Genomic DNA, 6,263 nt, shown 5'->3' on the forward strand with positions numbered 1-6,263 from the left:
TCTTTACCTCAAAATTTAATTTTCTTAACCCTATATCTTTGCAACCCAATTTGTTAAAGACCTTCTATATTTCAATCTATTAACTCTCTTTGCTAACTAGTTTTATATAATTTTCTTCTCAATATATTTGGCGAAAACTATGACAACATCAGGAGTTCGTCCGGCCCATAACATTACAGATATAAGCAAAAAGCTTAACGAATTTTAGACAACAAAATCTAACAAATAGATACTATTGTTTATCAAACATATGCTTGAATAAACAAAGAAAAAACGAGAAAATTTTGTAATATTACATCAAGGAATTTGTTAAATGAGTAATTTATATAAATAAGTAAAACTTAACAATTAAATAATAATTTTCAACTTTGAAATAGGAAGACGACTTTTAGAATCAAGTTATAACTTTTAAATGTGCAATGGGCGTGAGACACATGGATTGTGCATTGTACACAGACCCATTTCACTAAATTATGGATTTTATAAGTGTCTTGTAAAAATATTTGTTTTCATTAATAATGAACGGACATCTAAGCAGTGATGTTCATAAGTTTATGAGCGGTCATTTACGCAGTGATGTTCATAAGTTTATGAGCGGTCATCTACGCAGTGATGTTCATAAGTTTATGAGCGGTCATCTACGCAGTGTTGTTCGTAAGTTTAAGAGCGGACATCTAAGCAGTGTTGTTCGTAAGTTTATGAGCGGACATCTACGCAGTGATGTTCATAAGTAATGAACAGACACCTATGCAGTGATGTTCATAAGTAATGAATTTAGACATCTTAACTGTGATGTTCATAAATAATGAACAGACATCTAAGCATTGATGTTCATAAGTAATGAGCGGACTTCTATGCAGTGATTTTCATTAATAATGACGGACATCTACTCAGTGATGTTTATAATGAATGAGCGGACATCTAAGCAATGATGACCATATGTAATGATCAGACACCTAAGCAGTGATGTTAATAAGTAATAAACGGACATCAAGCTGTGATGTTCATAAATAATGAACAGAAATCAAAGCAGTGATGTTCATTATAAATGAGCAGACATCTAAGCAGTGATGTTCATAAGTAATAAATGGACATCTAAGCAGTCATGTTTATAAGTAATGAATGGACATCTAAGCAATGATGACTGTATGTAATGATCAGACACCTAAGCAGTGATGTTAATAATTAATAAATGGACATCAAGCTGCGATGTTCATAAATAATGAACATACATCTAAGCAGTTATGTTCATAAGTTTAAGAGCAGACATCTACACAGTTGTGATCTTAAGAAATGAACGGACATCTAAGCAGTTATGTTCATAAGTAATAAATGGCCATCTAAGCAGTGATGTTCATAAGTAATGAATGAACATCTAAGCAGTGATGATCATATGTAATGAGCAAACATCTACGCAGTGATGTTCATAATGAAGGAGCGGACATCTAAGCAGAGATGTTCATAAGTAATGAAGGACATCTAAGCAGTTATGTTCATAAGTAATAAATGGCCAATTGACCATTGGTCATCTAAGCAGTGATGATCATATGTAATAAGCAAGCATTTAAGCAGTGATGTTCATAATTATCGAGCGGACATCTATTCAGTAATGAAAATCTACTTATTTATGTTCATTAACGATTACTGGACATCTAAGCAATGTCAACTACTTTAATATCTATGTTTAGATAGAGACACCTTATTCGCCATTACTTCAGGCATAAAAAGAAACAATTTCAACTATTTACCCATATACATACTCTTTGCAAAGGTGTGGATGTGGGGGCACCATGTGTACATACATGTCATGACAAAATTTGTCTAAAGCGCGGACGAATGTGCGAAGATGAGCAAAATGGACATTTTACAACTTGTTATTTGACAGCACTAAATATACACTCGAATTTTCAAAAATTTAACCTTAATTGATAAAATGGCGAAATATGTTTAGGACTCTTATAAAAATTATCTTTGGACATTTTATGAAAAAAAGATCAACTGAAGTAAACGCTCAAGAACAAGTCATCCAGAAATCGCTTTCTCAACATTATGATCGTGAACTGACATTTTTAACTAGAATTATATCAACAGTGGCAGATAAAAGTCGTATTTTTCCTTAATGCATATTTGCTCAACAAATAAGTCTAAATTCATAAATGTTTCTCGTTATCAGCATTAGAAATAAACTAGTGTTCAAGAAGACTTTTATTATCTTAAATAATCTGTTACATTTTACATTTTGTTTGGTTGACATTCACTGGAGAAAAGTTGCAAAAACAAAAAACTAACTTTGATAAATTACAAAAAACAAGTAGAGAGAGTTAGTAAAATTTTACCATCAAAATAGTTGTCAGACCAAAATCAAGTTTATAGAAAAAGAAGGAAAGATACTTAACATAATAAAAAAAATAATAAAAAATGAAAATCTTAATTTTCTGACCTATATTTCTGTTATTAGATTAGGTTATAATATATGTAAAATCTCGACAAATTCCACAAACTAAACTTAATGAACTAGGCCGGATGATTAAAGATTTTACAAAAAGAGGGGTCCAGAAGAGAGGAACAGGAATGAGACATCTCTTCTGGACCTATCTTCTGTAAAATCCCAAACTAAGCAGGGGATTTCTGCGAGATAAATCTGAAAATAATTAGAAAGGGTTCAATAAAACCCTCTTCCGAGGGGGTTAATTTATAGGACACTAAAAAATTGTTCATTACAAGTTTTTTTTAGATCTAATGAGCATATCCGAAAAAATGGACTAATAAGCGGCGTTAAGCGTAATTTCAAATAAACCTCCATGCAAAAATGGCAATGTCTAATTCAGAACGACACCCTTTAAATCTTTCCGATTCATTTTGTGATTAATCATTAAAAATGAATATAGTTGACCAATGTGAATCGGACATAGACATTGTGAGGGTCACTTGAAATTACACTGTCAATGCCTTTCATATCTCTAAATGCTAAATCAAACAAATATTAGCTATCAAGCCATCTCATTGGTTGAACCGTAATGGTTTAGCAGGAATGTAAAGTGTATTATTTCTTTTAAAAAAGTGTTGTTTTAATCAAAGATTAAAAAAAATCTAAGTTTACTCCATAAATATTCTTTCTGCTAATAAATGTTTAAAGTTTTAGAATAAATCTTATAAACCACTTTATGAGCTCATATTGGTTTCTAATCATGACTGTCAATAAATAACCCTAATCTCAATTAAAATTCTTATGCCACGACGTCAAAAATTGGCTTGGTATGCGTGGAGGCTCGGATTTTTAAGTGCAAAATAATTTTAACGTTTTTTGTTAGGAATAGACTCATGAAAGCAACCTAAGTATCTGAAACAATAATGAACATTTTCATTTTTTCTTCGGTTTCTTGCTCAAATATCTTAAAACTTTAGAATGCATGTTTTTCCAAACAATTTGTATTTAACTATAGTTAGTTGTGCAGTTATAGGTGCTTTTCCCTAACAATCGGAAAAGTTAAGCTAAACTTCAACCAAATAACGCACTTTACCACTTTACTCTTTAAAATAATCATTCTTAAAAACTGGAAATTGAAGAGAACATTTCAGCAACTGCAACATGTACATTTATGCAACCCTCCAAGCAAAGATAGCAATGACTGAGTAACAACAAATTTTATAAATTCGATCTTACATAACCCTTCCCTGGGGCAAAGCGAGGTCACACAAAAATGTTTGGCCTGATCAGTTCAGCCGTTAAGACGTTTATTGAAGCAAGACGACAGACAGACTCAAACATATACAGGGTGGCCAAAACTTGTGAAAAAATCCGTAAATATTCAGAACAAATCTGTACAATCCGTACATTTTAGGGGGAAAAATCCGTACAATCCGTACATTTTTTTTGAAAGAAAACTGTACTTTAGCTTTTTAAAAACTCTATTTAGAATGCAGAAAATAAGTTACTTACTTAATTTTAAAGAGTTTTTTTTTTCTGAAATGAGTCAAAAAAAGTGTATTTCCAGACTTTTTAAAAACCCTTACAAAAAATATGTACAAACTGTAAAATTTTAGGGGTATAAAAATATCCGTACAATCGGTACATTTTGGCCACCCTGTATATATATAAAGATAGTGATAGATATGAAACTAAGGAAAACGTACCAACCTGAACTCAGTACTAGCGTCGAAGCTGACCTCTATCCAACCCTCTTCCTTCTCCGAGATAAAGAGGATTCTCGATTCAAGAGGAGGGGGCTTTACCTAGACAAGTAGGTTTAAGTTTTACTAGTGGAGGGGGTTACCCAGACAAATAGGTTTCAGGTTTACTAGGAGGGGGTATACCTAGGCAATAGGTTTAAGGTTTACTAGGAGGGGGGTATACCTAGACAATGGGTTTAAGGTTTACAAGAAGGGAAACAAATAGGTTTAAGGTTTACAAGGAGGGGGTATACCTAGACAATAGGTTTAAGGTTTACTAGGAGTGGGCTATACCGAGACAATAGGTTTAAGGTTTAATAGAAGGAAACAAATAGGTTAAAGGCTTACTAGGAGGGGGGGGGGGTATACATAGAGAAAAGGTTTAAGGTTTACTAGAAGGAGGGAACCCTTAGACAAATAGGTTTAAGGTTTACTAGGAGGGGGGTATACTTAATAGGTTCAAAGCTTCCTAGGAGGGGAGTATACCTAGACAAGTAGGTTTAAGGTTCAATAGGAGGGGTGGATACCTAGACAAGTAGGTTTAAGGTTCAATAGGAGGGGTGGATACCTATTTAATATGTTTAAGGTTCACTAGGAGGGGGAATACCTGGAAAAATTGGTTTTGGGTTAACTAGGAGGGGGGTATACCTATACAAATAGGTTTAAGGTTTACTAGGAGGTGGCTATACCTTTAGACAAATAGGTTTAAGGTTTACTAGGAGGAGGGTATACCTAGACAATAGGTTTAAGGTTCACTAGAAGGGAGACAAATGGGGGTATACCTAGAGAAAAGGTTTAAGGTTTACTAGAAGGAGTGAACCCCTAGACAAAAAGGTTTAGGTTTACTAGAAGGGGGGTGTACCTAGATAATAGGTTTAAGGCTTCCTAGAAAGGGAGTTTACCTAGAGAATAGGTTTAAGGTTTAAAGGAGGAGGGTATACCTGGACAATAGGTTTAAGGTTTACTAGAAGGAGTGAATCCCTAGACAAATAGGTTTAAGGTTTACTAGAAGGAGTGAACCCCTAGACAAATAGGTTTAAGGTTTACTAGAAGGAGTGAACCCCTAGACAAATAGGTTTAAGGTTTACCAGGAGGGGGTATGCCTAGATAATAGGTTTAAGGCTTCCTAGGAGGGGAGTATACCTAGAGAATAGGTTTAAGGTTTAATAGGAGGGGGGTATACCTAGAAAAAAGGTTTAAGGTTTACTAGAAGGGAGACAAATAGGTTTAAGGTTTACTAGAAGGGGGACAACCCTAGACAAATAGGTTTAAGGTTTACTAGAAGAAGTAAACCCCTAGACAAATAGGTTTAAAGTTTACTAGAAAAGTTTAATTGAAGGCGAAGTCGTTAAGATTACCAGATAAGAAGTTTTAAGATGGCTAGGGACTAGTTTGTAAAAAGGAAGTTAATGATCATTAACAAAGTCGTCGTCAACTATCTTAAATTAATAAGGACCTGACCTCGTTAACGAAACAACGAACTAAATAAAACTAAAAGATTTAATCTTCATATTTTAAAAAATGATCTTTTTAAAAAGCTAAAACGTTCCCATACCTGTAGACAGTGCTGGCGTACCAGGACCACCTCCACTATTCCGAAGATATAATTCCTCTGTTGGAGCAGTAATTCAAGAATACAGACAACCAAGAATCCTGAGGATTACACGGCAGGGCTAACTGAGAAACCTCCACATCGTTCGCTTGAACCAATCTAGATTACATGAGTTAATCATGGTGTTGGGAGTCGTTGTAGCCCACCTGTTGATTTGTCTAACATGAGAACGATCAGTACTGAATGCTCAACATTTAACTTTTTAGTTATTATTAATTTTAACGTTGTCGAATAAATTCAATTAATATATAAATGGCTTTTTGTGCCAAAGAATTTATGAGATATAAGGATTATCAATTTAATGGTGAAAAATAAGCGCTTTTGATCTTACTTCTATCTGTTGCGTCTGTAACTGGAGAAAATTAAAAACATGGATGCTAAGTTCATCAGCAAAAGTAGTTTTAATTTCAGGAAAAAAGCGTATGCTAGGATGGACCCCGAGGTATAAATTCCTCATTTACGATTTTTGGACCCCCCCCCC

The 6,263-nt window shown here is 33.9% G+C and overlaps 2 long non-coding RNA genes across 3 annotated transcripts in view; both read right to left on the minus strand.

Moving 5' to 3' along the window:
• Positions 1 to 2,427: 2,427 nt before the first annotated feature.
• LOC111699281 (uncharacterized) lies at positions 2,428 to 3,267 on the minus strand. Of its 2 annotated transcripts, none has more exons than XR_002764715.1 (2): positions 2,939 to 3,267; positions 2,428 to 2,762 (listed from the first exon to the last, which is right to left on the minus strand). It is a non-coding gene; the product is annotated as an uncharacterized LOC111699281 (long non-coding RNA). The 2 variants fall into 2 exon arrangements; XR_002764714.1 differs by having other exon boundaries at positions 2,929 to 3,267.
• An 809-nt stretch (positions 3,268 to 4,076) lies between these two features.
• Positions 4,077 to 6,263, minus strand: part of LOC111699282 (uncharacterized) — a 2,771-nt gene continuing 584 nt past the window's right edge. Inside the window, exons 2-3 of the long non-coding RNA XR_002764716.1 lie at positions 5,726 to 5,881; positions 4,077 to 4,233 (exon numbers count right to left, since the gene is read on the minus strand). This is a non-coding gene — a long non-coding RNA (uncharacterized LOC111699282). The remainder of the gene's footprint in view (positions 4,234 to 5,725; positions 5,882 to 6,263) is intronic.

Source organism: Eurytemora carolleeae, unplaced genomic scaffold, assembly GCF_000591075.1.
Source record: "Eurytemora carolleeae unplaced genomic scaffold, Eaff_2.0 scaffold326, whole genome shotgun sequence".
NCBI lineage: Eukaryota > Metazoa > Arthropoda > Copepoda > Calanoida > Temoridae > Eurytemora > Eurytemora carolleeae.